Source organism: Bacillus rossius, chromosome 7 (assembly GCF_032445375.1).
Source record: "Bacillus rossius redtenbacheri isolate Brsri chromosome 7, Brsri_v3, whole genome shotgun sequence".
In the NCBI taxonomy this organism is placed as follows: Eukaryota; Metazoa; Arthropoda; class Insecta; order Phasmatodea; family Bacillidae; genus Bacillus; species Bacillus rossius.
Window position 1 is genome coordinate 65,224,519 of NC_086335.1, and position 18,493 is coordinate 65,243,011.

General features: G+C 40.5%; 2 protein-coding genes across 2 annotated transcripts in view; one reads left to right on the top strand and one right to left on the bottom strand.

The window, feature by feature from the left end:
• The window catches only part of LOC134534610 (uncharacterized), a 119,691-nt gene that overhangs the window by 83,518 nt on the left and 17,680 nt on the right, over nucleotides 1-18,493 (bottom strand).
• The window catches only part of LOC134534230 (alpha-N-acetylgalactosaminidase), a 61,205-nt gene continuing 57,686 nt past the window's right edge, over nucleotides 14,975-18,493 (top strand). Inside the window, exon 1 of the mRNA XM_063372501.1 lies at nucleotides 14,975-15,102. The gene's annotated coding sequence lies outside the window, so the exon portion shown is untranslated. The remainder of the gene's footprint in view (nucleotides 15,103-18,493) is intronic.

Below are 18,493 nucleotides of genomic sequence, written 5' to 3' on the forward strand. Positions count from 1 at the left end.
GAACCTCGCCTCTTGCGCAACGGAGCCCCGTGCCCTGCGACCCCCCTCGCCCCTGCAGGTCCGCCCTGGATCCGGCCGCGGAGGAGAAAGTGGTTCGCGGAGGCAAGGCCTCGCGCGCCGGCGTCTCTCTAGGAAAGGCGCCTGCTCTCCGCCGACGACCTTGAAGGGGAGTCGTCCCGGCCAAAAGGTCAGGATCCGTATCGTGCTCTTCCAGTCCTCGTTTCAGGGGGGCTGCCGGACGGCGGAATGCCGGACGGCGGAATGCCTTTAGGCGTACCGGTTGCTGAAGGTCTCGTCCGTCGCGCCTGCATTTATTTCGTATTCATTGGTGGCGAAGTTAAGGCGGTACGGTACGCCTTTTCATACACTAAACCACTTTTCTGCAGTTACATCAAATATTGGAATATTAAACAATTAAGCACGATATAAGCAGATGTTGACTAAATATTTAGAGAACAAAATTAAAATTTTAACTTAATGTTCAAATATTAACTTTTACAAAAGTTTCAACCACAACTAATTTAAAGTAATTAAAAAATTAAGCATAGACATTCATAAAAAGGAAAGTGATTAAACATACAGCAAATAGAATTTAAAAAGATAGGTGCTACTACATGAAAACCAGTCACTCGCACAAGTCCACCCGGTTTCCTAACGCCCGCGGCACTAGATGTTTTTCAATAAGTTTATGTAGCTACCCATTAAGGTTCAGAAAAAATCACGCTATTTTTTTTAAATGTCATTTTGTTTCAACGTGTGCAGCGAAGTCGTTGTGGAGATGTGTTACGGGCGGCAGAAGTCTGCTAATAGCTCGGTTCCGGCACGTTTAGAAAGCCGTGCCTTTTATCTCCACCCAGTTCGATATGAAGTTGCCGTATGTTCCCCGCCAATTTGATGGAATCCTCATTGGACTCCACACGATGTGCTGAACCTCAGAAGAATCCGCGTGACATAACGGCTGCTCAAATTACCGCGGTGCCTGTTACAGAGATGCATCAAAGATTTCGTTGAGTTTGGATTAGTAGTTATGTTCCAAAAATTCCGTCCGTATTTTCAAAAGAGTGAATAATGACAAAAACGCGTGTTTCAGAAGAATAAAAAAAATTGGTTGTCTGTAAAGTCTGTTTACGGATGATAGTTTAACGTGACGTCATAACAAAACATTGATGAAATGATTGCATACTTTTATGAATTAAATTGAATCATTTTTATTGTTATTGAATTATCACTATTTTGTATGGATACAAAGAAGGAGTGAAATGAAATCTACAATTTAATTGATAAATTTACTTTTATTTGCACTCATTAATTCAAATATGTTTATTACTTTAACGAAGAGATAATTTTAACTATAACTTTTATACATACATGTTTGCTATTTAACTTCTTCCAATCTGTGTTATTCTGTTAAGGATAGGACGATGATAGGAAAAGTAGGAAACGAACGGGAGTGTTTCAAGTTTAATGTGCCTCGAAAAAGTCAAATCGATGGTTGTTCCAATCGAGTGGAAGAGAGATAGATGCGGCGCAAGCGTACAATGTGCGTAACGGGACACAGCGTAACGGGCCAATGTGTGTAACGGGACACTTTTTCGAGCGTCCAGCCGGCGTTCATCGAATTATTAGGCGTTGTCACGCAAAAAAAAAATGCTGTTCAGACCCAAGTTGAAAGACGTATGCCAGCCTTGCGGGGAAGCACGCCAACCAATCAGTCGTCTGGACGTTTTCAACTTGTTTCGTCTTGAAGAACCCGCAGTTGAAGTTTTTTCGGTCGGATTCACACTCGTTCTGCACAACCCAGCGGTCTGGGTCTGCTGCAAAGTGCGTTACGTAACAGCGTCTGGTGCTGCGCCCCCTGGAAATGACAACTCGTTTAGCTTGGTTGGACTATGAGAGGGTTGCACATCATCCGCAGATATAAGGGGTTGGCTTCTTTCGTGGACATCCTAGTGGTATGACGCTGCAATTACCCTCCCCCCCCCCCCCCCCCCTCCTCCTACCGCCCCACGGGGGTTCCACTAAGTAACGAGCGCTTGGTTGAAATCTTAAGCGCATAATGGAATTGCTGGCAACTTCCGCGACTATTTCTGGCGACGAACGACACGCAGTCTGAAGTGTGTTATGCCCTCTGGCCAACTGGCGCTCGGGCAGGCTAAAAGGAATCAGCTCCTGAGAGGACAAATCAAAATCAACCATAACAGCGAGTGACTCCGAATGAGAACCATGAACAATCCATATATGTATATGAATGAAAATGTAAATGTTCGTTCGTTAAAAATATCAAAAGCGCCGAAAGTTCTTCACCTATTTCTTAGAAATTTTGATACAACGTTGCATTAGAATACGCGCGTATTTTATATACCTATGTAACAACTGTGACAGGTAAAAAGATAGAAAATAGATAGTTGTATATATATAAACGTATGTTCGTATTCTGTTTTGTAAATATAAAGATATAAATAGGATGATACAGACATATAGATATAGAGAGTAGAGAGTAGAGGAGAGGTATATATATATAATTTTTTTTTCCTCATTTTTTTTGACGTAGATAAACATTCTCTTTCTATTTCTCTATATCTCTCTATCTATGTGTAATGTTTATAAAGGGACACATATAGAGTGATAGAGAGATATAGAGAAATAGAAAGAGAATGTTTATCTACGTCAAAAAAAATGAGAAAAAAATTGATTGAGGCATATCAGCGCATGCCGAGCATAACTAGTGTAAAAAATAAAAACTATGTCTCTAGCGCTAAAATAATTTCTGCCAGAAAGAATTGTTGGAGTGGAGGCTGGGTACATGGACCATTATCATGATTTTGTACCAACAAGTGATTCGCCTGTCCTATCTCGCTCCGTCAGTTGTTTACAGGATATTTATATAACCATGCTGTGCAAAGCAATACGCAATGTAATTTATATGAAAAATACTCCATTTTACTGTTTTAATGATCAGCAAAGTGTTAAATACAATACAAACAATTTTAAAATAAGCAAAACGTTCTTATTTTATCACACATCACACTGGCTGAAGGATAATTAATCTTTGAGTTTACATCTTCACTGCTAAAATCATGGTTGGAGAATGGAAATCGCGTATTTTGGTCCCGCAAACATGATTTATAAATAAAATTGGTTGTCTGTAAAGTCGGTTTACGGACGATAGTTTAACGTGACAACGTCATAACAAAACATTGATGAAATGATTGATACAGAAGAAAAGGGAATATCATATTCGGCCTGAGACTGAGCCGTAATAGGTTTTGCAACCAAACCATTTAGGTATTAAAAATATATTCTTTGAGGAAGAATTTTTTTTTAATTTTTCTATCTTTTGTATGATAAAATCTACCTCTGCATAATTTTATGAATAAAATTGAATAATTTTTATTGAATTATCACTATTTTGTATGGATACAAAGGAGTGAAATGAAATGTACAATTTTATTAATAAATTTACTTCTATTTGCATTCATAAATCAAATATATTTATTACTTTTGAAATGTTGCGTGCACCGTATTTATTTTTACAAGTACAAAAAGAAATTTCGCAGTTGCCGGGATTCGAACCGACAACCTTTGGAATGGAAGATCAAATTCTAATTCAAATTCAAAAGATTTTTATTATACATTTTTTACACTTTACAGTTATTTGACAATGGTTTACAAGACACGCTAGCACACAGTGCTCTTTTGCCTAAAAATACATGATTGTTAAATACAAGTTACACTTTGCTGGTATATACAAAATTTACAGAGGTTAACAGAAAAATATAAGCGGTATATACAAAGGAAAAAGTTTAAAAACCTTTGGTTTTGTCTGGAGCCCCGGGGCTCTATGTATTTTAACCGTAGGGCCACGAGGCCATACTTGAAAATTATAGTTTCAGATGTTATATACATATTTATTAACATTTTGCTCACCGAAGGGGAATAATATTATTTCGTTTTTATAATACGATTTTATAACAAATACGCATCCCAAATACACCAAACTTATTTATAATGTGTTACAATATTTTTTTAAAACATTGTGCTAAAGATCCCGGGTGTAATTTGAATTATTATGTGTAACTGTAAAACACCATTGTTGGTTTCAAACGCATTTGAATATTCAACATTAATATTAAATAACCGTACCGATTGTGCTGAAAATCGGTGGACGATCGTTAAATTACATAATATTAATAATTCAAACGACGAAAATATGATTGAAAAGTCAAATCGATGGTTGTTCCAATCGAGTGGAAGAGAGATGCCACGCATGCGTACAATGAGCAAACAGGACACATCCGTAGTGGGACATCCGTAATGGGACACTTTTTCGTGCGTGCAGCCGGCGTTCATCGATTTATTAGACGTTGTCACGTCAATAAAATATACATAAATAATAAAAAAATATACTCATCACTGACTCACTGGCTGACTCACTGACCGACTCTGTAACGCTGTATGAATCAATTATGTTTTCATGCGCTTACAAGTGTAATATTTCCATTGCTCTTTGCTAACCTGTTCCTTCTAGCATTGCTGTCGAGTCAGTGGCGCAAAGATAATATGCACGGGGGCATTGCGTCATATTTTGACGAGGCCGATAGTTTCAGCATTTTTCAGTGATAAAGTAGGTAGCCGTGGCTTCGTTCGACATGTTGTGGCCGCGCATATCTGTTAAAGATAATTCAAGTTGTTGACCTCCACTTGCAAATATGAATCTACCAACCAGTGTTGTGTAAACTTTCCAGAACTAACGAAAGGATCATGTTGATCGCGAATAGATGTTAAGGCACATTTGAATTGTAGCATGCTAATGTTGTTGCGAACTCTATTCAATTGAGCACCTTCATAATATTCGTACTACCAATATGGTTGCCATCCTGGTGTTTATTGAATCTAATCCACAGCAAGGAGGATTATTCAATGACCAGAGACAATTTACACGCAACGAAATTTTCAAGAGGTTCTTCATTAAATTTTTTAAATTTTTTTTATCACTTGATAGTCTATCAGAATAATTTTCATTTGCAAAATATTAAAATAACTTGAATTTTTAATAAATATTTTGTGTATATTAAATTAAGGTGTTTGTTATAGTCATCATTTTTGAACGGGTGCCTTAGACGCTTTACTACTAACTCGTATTTATACATTTTCTATTTATTTCGTGAATAGGGCCACAGTTATTCTGACGCGATACTTTCAATCACATAAACAAATCATAGTCAGTACCTCGAACAAAGAAGTGTCTAATCAACGAATACCCAGTTAACAACCCTCACAACTTAGAAACCAGTTAACAGGAGGAATATATGCCCGCGTATGCATAGAACTGCAGTGTCCATCCTGGAGTCATTCGAATCGCGAATTCCTTTTTCTTCAGGTTCCATCTGCTGCAGATCTTGCTGGCTCGCTCTTGCTGCGTAGTAACTTCAAGAGGTGCAACGATCGGTGGATGCTTACGAAATTCGAGTTATTTTATTTTACCAGGATACAATATACACACACACACATGTACGTAAATAAGTCGGAGTCAATAATTATCCATTTGGCTGGTGCTACAAAATTTATCCTTCGTGCGGATTAGGACGTGTAATTGGGTCATTTTAAATTTTAGATCTCAGCCTTTAGAACGTATCGAGACTATTATTGATCCAATGAGAACGTATTTAATATGTATAATGGTAAGCAGTTTAGCCTTTCTCAAATTAGTTACCCGAATTTTTATAAGTAGGAGCAGGAATTTTTCGCGAGAAAAAAACTCCGAACGCCTATTAGACTGCAACAAGGTGTATCCGCACCAGCGGTTTCTTCCTTGTGATAGGCGGCCGTCTGGCGAGAGAAGTCGTCGCCTTGTTTGACCGAGCCACTCTGGGTGCGTTTTTCTTCTGCTCTGAATTACTGTGATTGGTGTTTTAACAATCGTCATGTACCTGAAAGAAACTCATCCAATCACGAAACACAGACGATGCTACAGTGTTTTAACTTTCAGCTTGTCCCGGAATCTTTTCGCCAAATATGCATGGCCCTAATGATTAGGGATACGGAAATATCGCGCATTCATCAGGTCGCGAGTCAGAATGAAAACCACACTCTCGCTCTGTGTTCATGATTGGACCGCAGTTACTTGGACACGCCCCTCTGCGACCGTGAGCCAACCATGTCCAGCCAGGAGAGAGGCAAGCGAACCAGGAAGTGCCACTTAACACGGGAAAGCAAAAATGGGTTCGGCACAGCCTCAGGTCAGACGAATCCGCGAAATTTCCGTGTCTCTGCTTATCGGTAGGGACACCTGTATTTCGCGAATACATTTCGTGTCAAGGTATTTCACAAAATACTGTAGCTTTTCTCCTGTGCTTATTGGCTGAGGTCGGTGAGAGGTGTCGTCCCGCTCTTGACGGGGCCAATGAGAATGTGGTCACCGTACTGCTGCACCCTCACAATTTTCCATGACTCTTAGAAAAAGCTACAGTGTTTTGTGAAATACCTTGACACGAAATGTATTCGCGAAATACAGGTGTCCCTACTTATCGGTGTTACACTGGAATGCTCTCGCTGCCCGTGTATGGTTCTCCCACCACGCGACCCTTGCTCGTACACTTGTGCCAATATTGGCTAAACCTCCCAACGCTAGACGCGTCTCGGCTGTACCGGGCTCAACAAAGTTCAACAGCGAACATCGTGGAGCGTCGGAAAGAATTCCTTTGAGCTCGTATAAATAGTTAGGGGCTGGAAAATTTCGTGTCTTCAATGACCTCCAGGATAGACTCCACGATCATTTACATACTCGGGCAAACGTCACCTGTTCATTGGTAGGGACCGGAAAAATTCGCGGTTTCGATGACCTTCAGGATAGACTATACAGTCCTGTATGTATATACCAAGGAAAATAACGCCAGTTCATTGGCTGCTGACCTGTGAGTCTCTCTACTGGTTTGACTGTGATTCGATACTTCTTTGGTTGAGGGTTTCTCATTGGCCCAGAGCCGTGGAGGCGAACACTGAGCTAATAGCAAAAGCAGCTTAAAGCTATAATTATGTGAATTCCAGCGCATCACGAAAATAATTCGCGAATTTTTCCGGTCTCTATTCATTGGCTGCTGACTGTGAGGCGTTACAACTGCGTAACTTGTGATGAGATAGTTCTTTGACTGAGAGTCTCTAATTGGCCCAGCAACCTCCAGATTAACAGTGAACCATTACTATAAACAGAACAAAGGTATAATTATTGGAATTTTATACTATCACGAAATATATCTCCGAATTTTTCCGGTGTCAATAAATAGTGCTTGAGCCTTTTCAGGCGGGCATGCATACTGAATTCATAAATTTTTCCATTTAACGTTTTTTTTATTTGCGTGATAATATGACCACAAAAATCCATGCTGTTATTTGGAAAGAGGCTAGAATGCATATCATTATACATTTTAACTGCGTTATCACTGGATGACGGATAGTTTTTACACGCCTTAAATGACAATAAACGAATAAAAACATTACAAATTTCAATACAGACGGAAGGTAAAACATGATAGCTGTCAATAGACAAAAAAGACTTGCTTATTTGTGTACAAGTGTGTGGAGGTCATCCTGGTGCTACCGCTTCGCACACGTTATTTCTAGAGACCTGCAAAATTCGCGGTTTCGATGGCCTTCAGGATAGACTGCACATACCCCTGTACACTCGGGAAAATAACGCAAGTTCATTGGCTGTCGACTTGTAAGTCGTCTCAGCTCGTTTGTCTGTGATTCGATCCTTCTTTGGTTGAGGGTTCATAACTGGTTAAGATTCGTCCTGATGAACAGTAAGCCAATAGCAAAATTATCCAAGAGGTATATGTGTTGGAATTCTAGCCTATCACCGAATGAATCCGCGAATTTTGCAGGTCTCTAGTAATTTCAAATAACTGAATCTCCGTAGAAACCACGTCGTATTTCGACTTCCGAATCATGTGTTCCTATCTCAACAAAGGTGGACAAAAGAAGAGTGCTCTTGTTGTAGACGTAACAAGTTTTTTTTAATATTTCGTTAATATACCAACAAAAATCTACTGGATTCAAGTTAAAAGTCTGTGTCCGTAAATTACCGAAGATAACCGGAAATTTACGCAGATCCCTGGATGATCTGTAACCAGCGTTCATCGTAAATTGGAGGTGACAATTTTTAACAGTGCATCAACCAAGAAAAAAAAAGTATCGAATCGCAAGTGACCTAGCTGAGACATACCACAAGTCAGCAGCCAACGAACAAGTGACATTATTCCTAGATACCTGAAAATTTCGCGGATTCATTTAGTGTTATGCTAAAATTCAAATAATTATACCTCAGTGCTGCTTCTGCCATTGGTTCACTGTTAATCTGGAGGACTGAGGGCCAATTAAGCCTAGTCCACATACCTCGTCCTCGGACCGTAGTCCGCGGACAGCTAACTGCTGATTGGTGCACGTGACCCTCTGACGTCACGTCCCCGTGTCCCAATGTCCCAATGTCCCATGTCCCAAGATCATTCGCAATTTTTAACTTTTAGTCCGCGGACGAGTCAGAGATTTGTTTGACTCGCGGAAGTTGAAAGAGTTGGGAGCAATTTGACCTGAAATAAAAAAAGAGTTGGTAGCAAAGAGAAAGACTTGAGGTTAATGTTTGTTAACATTTTCTTTGTTTTACACTCTGGTTTTACATGCAGACGTCTTGAAAACTATATGAAGATTCGTCTGAAGTTAAAACTGCTTAGGCAATAATTCACCTAATATTGTGCCACGTATGATAAAAGCTCAATTCTATTATGTTGTAATATTTATTTATTTAACATATTGTCAAAATTAATGTACAAAATATAACTTGCAAACTTAAATTTCAAAACAATTGAAACAAAATAAACTATGCATATGTAAATCTAACAGACGACTTTAAATGAAAACAATTCAATGTAGACAAAAGCAAATGCCTCGCACATTTACTGCACTCTGGTGTTACGACTGCTAAGCTTCACTTCGGACCTGCTTCGGACCAGCAGCATGTAGACAGCACAAATGTGTGCATTCGTCCGCGGACGTTGGGCGTCCGCGGACCACTGTCCGAGGACGAGGTATGTGGACTAGCCTTTAGAGACCCATCACTCATAGAAGCGTAAAATCACAGGCCACACAATCGAGACGACTCACAAGCCAGCAGCCAATGAACAGTTTGGCATTTGCCCGAGTGTGTGGAGGATATTGGAGTCCATCCAGAAGGTCATTGAACACGCGAATTTTTCCGGTCTCTAATTATTTATTCCTTACTGGTGATTAAAAAAAATAATCGTGAGCAGCGGGACGTGCGACCATTAAGCTGTAATGAGCAGTGTGTGGCTGTGAGTCGCTTCCGGAACCTGTCCGTCCGACCTTGACATTTCCTCTGACGTAAAAAATAGGCAATCCGGGATGGCCGACCTTAATTTGCGGATAAGGTCCAGAAAACCACTATGTACCTCGGTGATGAGTTCCCGAAACGGCGCTAGAGCGCGGCAACTCAAGTCTGTGGCGCGTCCCCGACGGTCGTGGCTGTTTTCCTCGGGAAGCCTAGGACGTACATCAAGTTCTGTCCTTGCCCGAACACGCCCGAATATTCACCTCCGGCCAACCTCGGGTTTATTTATGTATATTTATATTTCTCTGTTTATTTTAATGTAGCTATACTAACCTAACTAACCGTCCATAGTGTTTTAAAGTGTTTATAATGTAGCCAACCTAACCTAATTGACCATTAGTAGAGACCGGAAAAATTCGCGGATTCCTATCGAGACAGGCTGGAATCCAAACTCGTTTAGCTTAATGCTGCGTCAGTGATTGGACCGCAATTTACCTGAAGGACTCTGAGCCAATGGCAAACACTCAATAAAAGAAGTATCGAATCATAAGAATCGCAGTAAACAGGTGTCCCGAGTCGGTATCCAATTACCAGGTGATAGTTGCCCGAGTACATATAGAATCGTGGAGTCTATCCTAGTGGTCATTGAAACCACGAATTTTTTCAGTCCCTAACCATTAGTTATCATGAGTTACAATGAACAAAAAAAACCAAAGATGCACGATCGGGCGTTTGGCTCTCTCGTCTGTGAAAAGAAGGCTTCCCCCCCACCCCCCGCAGAACTGCTTCCGGCGGGGCCGCACCTGGATGTCACGTGAGTGCCTTCCCCCCCCCCCCCAATTCATCCCCTTACCCGTGCACACCGTCACAACTACAATCTCATACTCTGTCCAACTCTTCTTCCAGATCCATCCTTCCGTTTTCCCGTAAGCCTCCTGCTTGATATTAATGCATTAAATTTTGCATCCCGCATGTCAGAGCACAGGGTTTTTTCCCTGTGTCTATGCAGGTTATTACCTGGGCCCAACTTATCTAGTTTTAACCTAGAATAGTCAGTGAGGGGAGTTGGTCATGGTGCCAATCGCTGCCATGGCTGGCCAATCCCCTCCTAGCACATGACCATGCTACCCCTCCTGCATGGCTAACACCCTGCGTGATTAGAGCGTATGGGATTCGGCCTGAGACTCACTTAGTCTCCCTCCCTAACCCGGAACCCTCCCCAACACACTTAGTTTTAATTTAGGTAAGGAAAAAAAAATCTACAATCTCATCTTCTCACGCCTCCTTGTATATGCAACTATACGAGTATTTAAGAACATTTGTGAGCGGATCTTTCCTAAGTCTTTGAATACTTGCTTCTTTCCTAAGGCGCTAGCTACACCATTTAGGGTGAACTAGGAGAATACTCTATCCATTCTATGGTCTTAAATTCTGAGTCTTCTCTTGCCTAAAACTGGCTTTCTTAAGGATTTTTTGTTTTCTACCACCGTTAAGTTATTGCTTGCACACTTTCGTACTTGCGCTATAGCATAACTTAGCAGTCGCATACTTTCATTTTTTTTTAAATCTGTGATCTTAGCCAAAGAGAATTATGTTTCTTTCGTATACCTACCTAATAGTATAATAAACAGGAAGTTTAACTTATGTCGCGTGTGGAATTCGTCGGTGGAATGCGTTATGGTGTTAAGTTTTTTCTACAACGGATTATGAAAACGTGGAAGTTCGCCTCTAAATCGAGGAATTAACGTGTGTAATGTTTGGTCTAATTCAGAGCTTCATGTAGTAAAAAAAAATTTGGCCGCAGCAACATGTATTTTAGGTGGTTGATTGCGTGGGAGATTTAGTTGGGATGGCAGGGTGGCGGTTGGGTTCAAGGAAGGGGTGAAAGTAGGTAATGAGCGTAGTCGCACGTGGTATCAAACACAGTGATTACTTGCTCCGGAGACAAACACGGACCAATTGAAGGGAAAGCTTTCCAATGGGAAATCCCGAAGCTCGAGAAGGATTGATAAAAAAAGGGGGGGAGGGGGTTGTATAACCTCATGTTGGTTTAAATAAAGTTATTTTTCCAGTTTTCCCCAGAAACAGTCATTTTATCCGTGTACAAAATTTTCTTGACAGGGTTAATTTTAATAAATATGTTACTTTTCCACAAACCATGCATAAAGTTCTTAGTGATTTTGTTGGAAAAAAATCGTCATTTGTTTTTTCACTGCATGATAGTTTAAGAAATGGAAGCGTGGTGCTTGTGATGAAAAGTAAATCGTAGCCATCTATAAACCCATATAGTGCGCATATTTAAAAGTTTTTTTTAAAAAACATTTCACTTCAAATATATGTAGAAGGCGGGGGGAGAAAAAAAAGCACGCAAGAATTTGAGAGATCACGGATGCTTGCTCTGAGTTTTTGCGTTTGCGTAATTTATTGAGACGTGTGAAATTTGGAGTTGTTCCCTGGTGCTAGGCCGGACTACACATACGGTGGCGCGTGTTCATTGGCGGCTGCAACATTCTGCGTTCTCTTCGAGACATAGACAGAATATAACTTTACAAATCCCTCAATTTCATAAAACAATATCTAAGAGATATTTAGAATGTTCGCTTCCAAAAATTGTTGTTATTCTTCCTGCAAAATTAAAAACTAAAAATTATTTTCAAATGAAAAAAAATATGTTAATAGTTGGCTACATAATTTAACTGATGAAGAGATGGCTTTAGTATTTAAGTAAGTTTTATATAATGTTATAACTTTGTACCTGTACTTTACTTAAATACTCATTTTTATTTAATTATATTTTCAGTTATTCATGTAGGTAACAATGTTATAATTTATACGTTTTTTGTTTATACCTAATATTGAATTTTAATAAATTGCTCTTTTTTACTTTCAATTTTATATAACTAATGTAAAGTTTCTTAGGTGTTATTTTATATATTTATTTCTCAGTTATTATACATTTACAAATGTTTACAATCGTCAAATTACCGCATGTAATTTGAAGTGACTAGATGCACTCACATACAAGCTTGCTTTCGTGAGTGCTAAATTTCCTGGTTAATTAAGTGAATATTGTTAACAAAGTGTATAAAAATGGGAAATAAATTATTATTATAAAGAAAATTATTATTAGTTCCACGTTGTTTGATCAGCTGTGTTTTTAGGTGTTTTTCATTAGCTTCTAGCCCAGGTGTGGCTCCAGTATGGTAGGGCCGGACGGTACCGCAGGGGCGTAACTCACAGTTTTGGGAGTCCGGACTGTACCAGGGGGGTTTTTCTGTACATCAGAGCGTGGTTCGGGGAATTTTTAAAATTCAGATGCAAAATGGTAGGTTTTGTGGCTTACTGAGGGTAATTTATTTATCTTTGAAGTCCAATATATTTAATATTTTAATCATAAGTATTGTTATGAACGTATAATTGTATGTCAACAAAATACACTTCAATACCTATGTAGGTCACAAAATTAATTGTTAGTATTAAACTTGTCGTCATTCAGTGTGAATATTACAACACAACTCGTACGTTAATGTAAAATTTGACAAATCTGCAGGCGAATGTATAGTTTCATTTCATTCCCAACTGTCCTTTTCAACATAAAAACTTACGTTTAATTGGAATTGTGTATTTTCTTCAAAAGTCTTATTTCCAAATGTCAATTTTGAAAATGTTTGGTATGTCTGTCATACCCGCTAGAGCCGTCGATGTTCTAGCCCTCCTGTCAAATATACCGCGATCAAATGGCTAGAGACAGGAAAAAAAATTCTTGGATTCGTTTCGCGACAAGCAGTAGTTTGGAACACATATAACTTAGCGCTGCTTCTGCAGCGTCTAGAGGTCTCTGGGCCAATCAGGAACCCTCGATCAATAGACTGACGAATCACAGGCTGCCAAGTCGATACGTTCTCACACGCTAGCAGCCTGTGACAGTGCGACATTGGCGTGAGAGTGCAGAGGACTGTGGAGTCTATCCTGGAGGTAATTGAACCCCTCGATTTTTTTCCCAGTTCCTACCAATGACTAGGGGCATGCACATTTCGCGAAAAGATTCCGAGAGTAGCTGAAAGTAAAAAAAAAAAAAAAACTGTACAATCGTCCGTGTTTCTTGATTGGGTGAGTTTCTTTTCAAGTACGTGTCGATTGTTACAACACCAACCACAGTAATTCAGTGCGGAAGCAAACGCGTCCTGAGTGGCTCGGTCAGATAGGGCAACGACTTCTCTCGCAGATGGCCGCCAATCAGGAGGAAGAAACCGCTGGTGTGGGTATACCTTGTAGCAGTCTAAAAGGTGTTCAGATTTTTTCGCGAAAAATGTCCGCCCCTACCAATGACAAGAGGCATTCCAAAGAGTACACAGTCACATTCTACACTATCGCCAAAAATTAACGCGTAATTCTGTAGGGATGTAGTAAGTTTATGAACGGGTGATTCAAAAACCTAGCTTTTTTTTGTCTTATTTTTTTTTTTTGCTAGGTTTATAGTCTCGGCCGAAGTTACGACCAAATCCCACGCCGTCCAGCCCTCCCACGCGCGACATTCCACCCCCCTCCCCAGCCCCCCGCGCCAATGCTCCCCGGGTCACGGCCCTGACCTTGACCCGTCGGCCGGAGGGGTCAAGCAACGCGAAGGCCGATACACGCGGATGTGGTCGCTCGCGTGCGGAGGAAGTCGGGACGGCAACGATACATCGATATATCGGAACTGTATCGATTACATTATATCGATATTTTAGTTCCGATTTTTTTATTATTATTTCTATATCTTGTTCAGATTGTAACGAATTCGGTAATATTTTTCAAGTAGAAAAAAAAAATTATTATGTTTTTGGCAGGATAAAATAATGAAATGGTTGGACCTCAGGATTCGGAAAGAACAAATTGTTATTTTTAATTATTATTTATTAATAATTAATTTTATTTTTTACACATTTATTGGCTTATTTTTCACATTAAATTTTCATAAGTCTATAACAGTAACAATCCATAAAAATTAATCAATAATAAAAAACTTGAAAATAAAATTTAAAAAATAAAATATGGCTGTATTCACTTGGTTAGAAAGAGCTAAACTTGTAAAATGTACGTAACTCCTTTATATTAGCTTATACGTATCATGAACTTAATATGACGTATACTTAGGGACCGGAAAAATTCGCGGTTTCTATGACCTTCAGGATGGACTATACAGTCCTGTATATACCAAGGAATATAACGCCAGTTCATTGGCTGCTGACCTGCGAGTCATCTCTACTGGTTTGCCTGTGATTCGATACTTCCTTGGTTGAGGGTTTCTCATTGGCCCAGAGCCGTGGAGGCGAACACTGAGTTAGTAGCAGAAGCAGCTTAAAGGTATAATTATGTGTATTCCAGCGCATCACGGTCTTTACGTATACTTAAAAAAATAATAATTTTATATGGTAAAAATTATTATATTATGAAAAGGCAGGTACATCTGAAATATTGATGTTTTCAGGTCGATATAGTTCTACGTGTTGAGTTTAGCGTGGCCGGAGAGCGGCGAAGAGAGAGTGTTTGGAGGGAGTGTGATTGGGGGGGGGGGGGGAAATCGTCGCCCAAGGTCGTCACGTGGTTCCGGGCTTCCCCTCCCCTCCTGACCCAAGAGGCGACCCCGCGAGGCTTGTGTTCCGCCAGTCGCCCGAAGACCGGAGCTCCCGTGGCACGAGTCAGCGACCCCCGGAGACGACAGAAGGGAGGTTAGGTTTCCAACACCTGGCTGGCTCCGGGGACACACCGTTTTTAAGGTGAGTGTCCACGGCGGTGCGGAAGCGCATGCGCGGAAGGGTTCCGTAACGCCTCGCCCAATACAAAAGCTAGAGGGTTTGACAGCGCTACCTACCGAGTGTTCCATGCACTACTTCGAGAGCGACGCCGCTGTACTCTTTACATGGAGTGTATAAGAAAGTCTCGTCCTTTGAAATCATGGCAGTTTTCCGTTATGGTATATTTCCGCCTTTTTCGAAGAGGCCAGGCAGAAATACACCATTATGGTTGTCTTCCAGGATGGTAGTCTTCCCTGTGTCCACGAGGCGGGACACTCGCTGGTGCTCCTAGCGCGGTGTCGCCTCTGGACTGGCGCGCAGTCTTCCCTGCATGCATATGAGCGGTGACCGTAACATTATATGGCGGAGTACCGGTTGTTTCATGCCCAAACATTATTCTGAAAACACGTATTTTAGCTATTTTAATTCTTCTAAAAATACCTCTTAAAAAACTTAATCTGATAACAAAATTACTTATACGGTCTTAGCGAATTCTTAAATGATTTTCGTAAACAGACTTGGGTAGTGTTCAAATCTCGTTTTTTTTTTCCTGAAGCTCTGCGCACCGTGTGTGCGCTCAGGTAGCCGGGGCCCTTATTCTTAAAAAGTCCTTAGTCTGTCATTAAATTAATATGTCATATTAAAAGTCCTTAGATTTCACTGAGAATCCTAAAAAAAAAAATCGTAAATAAGTAGGGGCCGGAAAATTTCGCTGTTTCGATGGCCTTCAAGATAGACTGCAAATAACGCAAGTTCATTGGCTGCTGACTTGTGAGTCGTCTCATCTGGTTTGTCTGTGATTTGATCGATCCTTCTTTGGTTGAGGTTTTATAACTAGTTGAGATTCGTCCAGATGAACAGTAAGCCAATATCAAACTCATCTGAGACGTATATGTATTTGAATTCTAGCCTATCGCCGAATGAATCTGCGAATTTTTCCGATCTCTATAAATAAGGAATTATAACGTGCAAATAATGGAGAAATGTCTGTATTTCAATGTTCTTTTGTTTACGACTCGGCAGCAAACAACGCTTCGCGCGTGCGAAGTACAACTGGCGAATTTCGGGACAAGAGATTAGGTTTTTACAGATAAAAACGGTTTAAATTATTATTGCCGGCGGGGGACACGTCTGGCGTGCATTTCCCTGGCCTTCGCAGGCAGATAGCGGGATGTCTGATAAGCCCCGGGGCACAAGCCAGCAGCAGACTTCCGAGAATCACACGAACGAACCGAATGCATTTCTGACAGAAGTGTAAACTTGTGGATGCAACCCAAAGGAAAAGTAACTGTTAACAGAAATAAAAAAAAATTGGTTGTCTGTAAAGTCAGTTTACGGATGATAGTTTAGCGTGACGTCATAACAAAACATTGATTAAATGATTGCATACTTTTATGAATAAAATTGAATCATTTTTATTGAATTATCACTATTTTGTATGGATACAAAGGAGTGAAATTCAATCTAAAATTTAATTGATAAATTTACTTTTATTTGCACTCATTAATTCAAATATGTTTATTACTTTAACGAACAGATTATTTTAACTATAACTTTTAAACATGTTTGCTATTTAACTTCTTCCAATCTGTGTTATTCTGTTAAGGATAGGACGATGATAGGACAAGTAGGACACGATGGTAGTGTTTAAAGTTTAATGTGCCTCGAAAAAGTCAAATCGATGGTTGTTCCAATCGAGTGGAAGAGATCACAATGAACGTAACGGGACAATGTGCGTTACGGGACACTTTTTCGTGCGTGCAGCCGGCGTTCATCGATTTATTAGACGTTGTCACGTCAAAAATTGAGTATTTTTTCACCCTATTATACGGCTCTGAGCTAAAGGAAAGCATTAATTTTTTTTACTTGTCTCAATCCCATGTCACTAAATATGTAAGTGTGGAAGGTAACCTGCTGGTTGGGTCTAGGGTCTGTGTCTATTGCTATTATTTCATATCCGATACTTATGGCCACCGATTTTTCGTGACACTAACTGGTCACTCACTAAACTGCAATGCGTTGCGTCTGCGCAAACGATTTATGCCTTGTAATTGGCGGCCGACCGCAAGAGAAGACTTTGCCTTATTTGGCCGGGCCATTAATGACGCGTTTGCTTCCGTTGTGATTCGTGCGCCAACAGTGTGCCTGAAATAAACTCGAACAATCACTAAACACGGATCATGGTACAGTGTTTTTCCATTCAACTTGTATCGAAATATTTTTTTCGTGAAAAACCACTGGCGCCAATCAGGAGGAAGAAACCGCTGGTGTGTATATATCTTGTTGCAATCTAAAAGGTGTTCAGATTTTTTTGCGAAAAATGCCTGCCCCTATTGATGAGATAAAGTCATGGCACTTGTTCCTAATTTGGTGCCAACGGCGTTTACAAGGCCGTGTTTAAGTAAAAAAAAAAATCGTAAGCATATAAGGACGGGAAAATGTTTCAACGGTAATTTTAAAAAGTGTTCGGATGGAATGCGCGACACGTTCGCCCTGGTGCGTCGCGTGTCTCAGACGCGGCGGTGGTCGGATAGTTAACTTTCATTGCCCTCGTTCCACTTCGTAAGGCAACGGTAAAATTACTGCAGCGACTTGTGCCCTTTTGCTGCTCGGCGTCCGTGATTACCCCCGTGGGACATGTAGCGTGCATTAATTTGGTATCTTGAAGTAGTAATAAGTCTAGAGACCTGCAAAATTCGCGGACTTCATTCGGTGATAGGCTAGAATTCCAACACACATACCTCTTAGATAATTTTGCTATTGGCTTACTGTTCATCTGGACGAATCTCAACCAGTTATAAACCCTCAACCAAAGAACGATCGAATCACAGACAAACCAGCTCAGACGACTTACAAGTCGGCAGCCAATGAACTTGCGTTATTTGCCCGAGTGTACAGGGGTATGTGCAGTCTATCCTGAAGGCCATCGAAACCGCGAATTTTGCCGGTCTCTAGTAATAACTATGGGCAGGCATTTTTCGAGAAAAAAATCTGAACGCCTATTTGACTGCAACAAGGTATTCCCACACCAGCGGTATTCTTCCTTGCGATTGGCGGCCGTCTGCGAGAGAAGTCGTTGCCTTATCTGACCGAACCACTCAGGACGTGTTTGCCTCCGCACTGAATTACTGTGATTGGTGTTTTGTAACACTCGACATGTAAACTCACCCAGTCACGAAACACAGACGATGCTAGAGTGTTTCAACTTCCAGCTACTCTCGGAATATTTTCGCGAAAAATTGCATGCCCCTAGTAATAACCGCTGCAAAAAGTAAACAATCAAAGTATACTTCCAGAGATCCGAAAATTCCCCATGCCCACTCAACCTGCGGTCTTAACTCTCATCCCTAGACACTGGGGCAAATGCCACCTG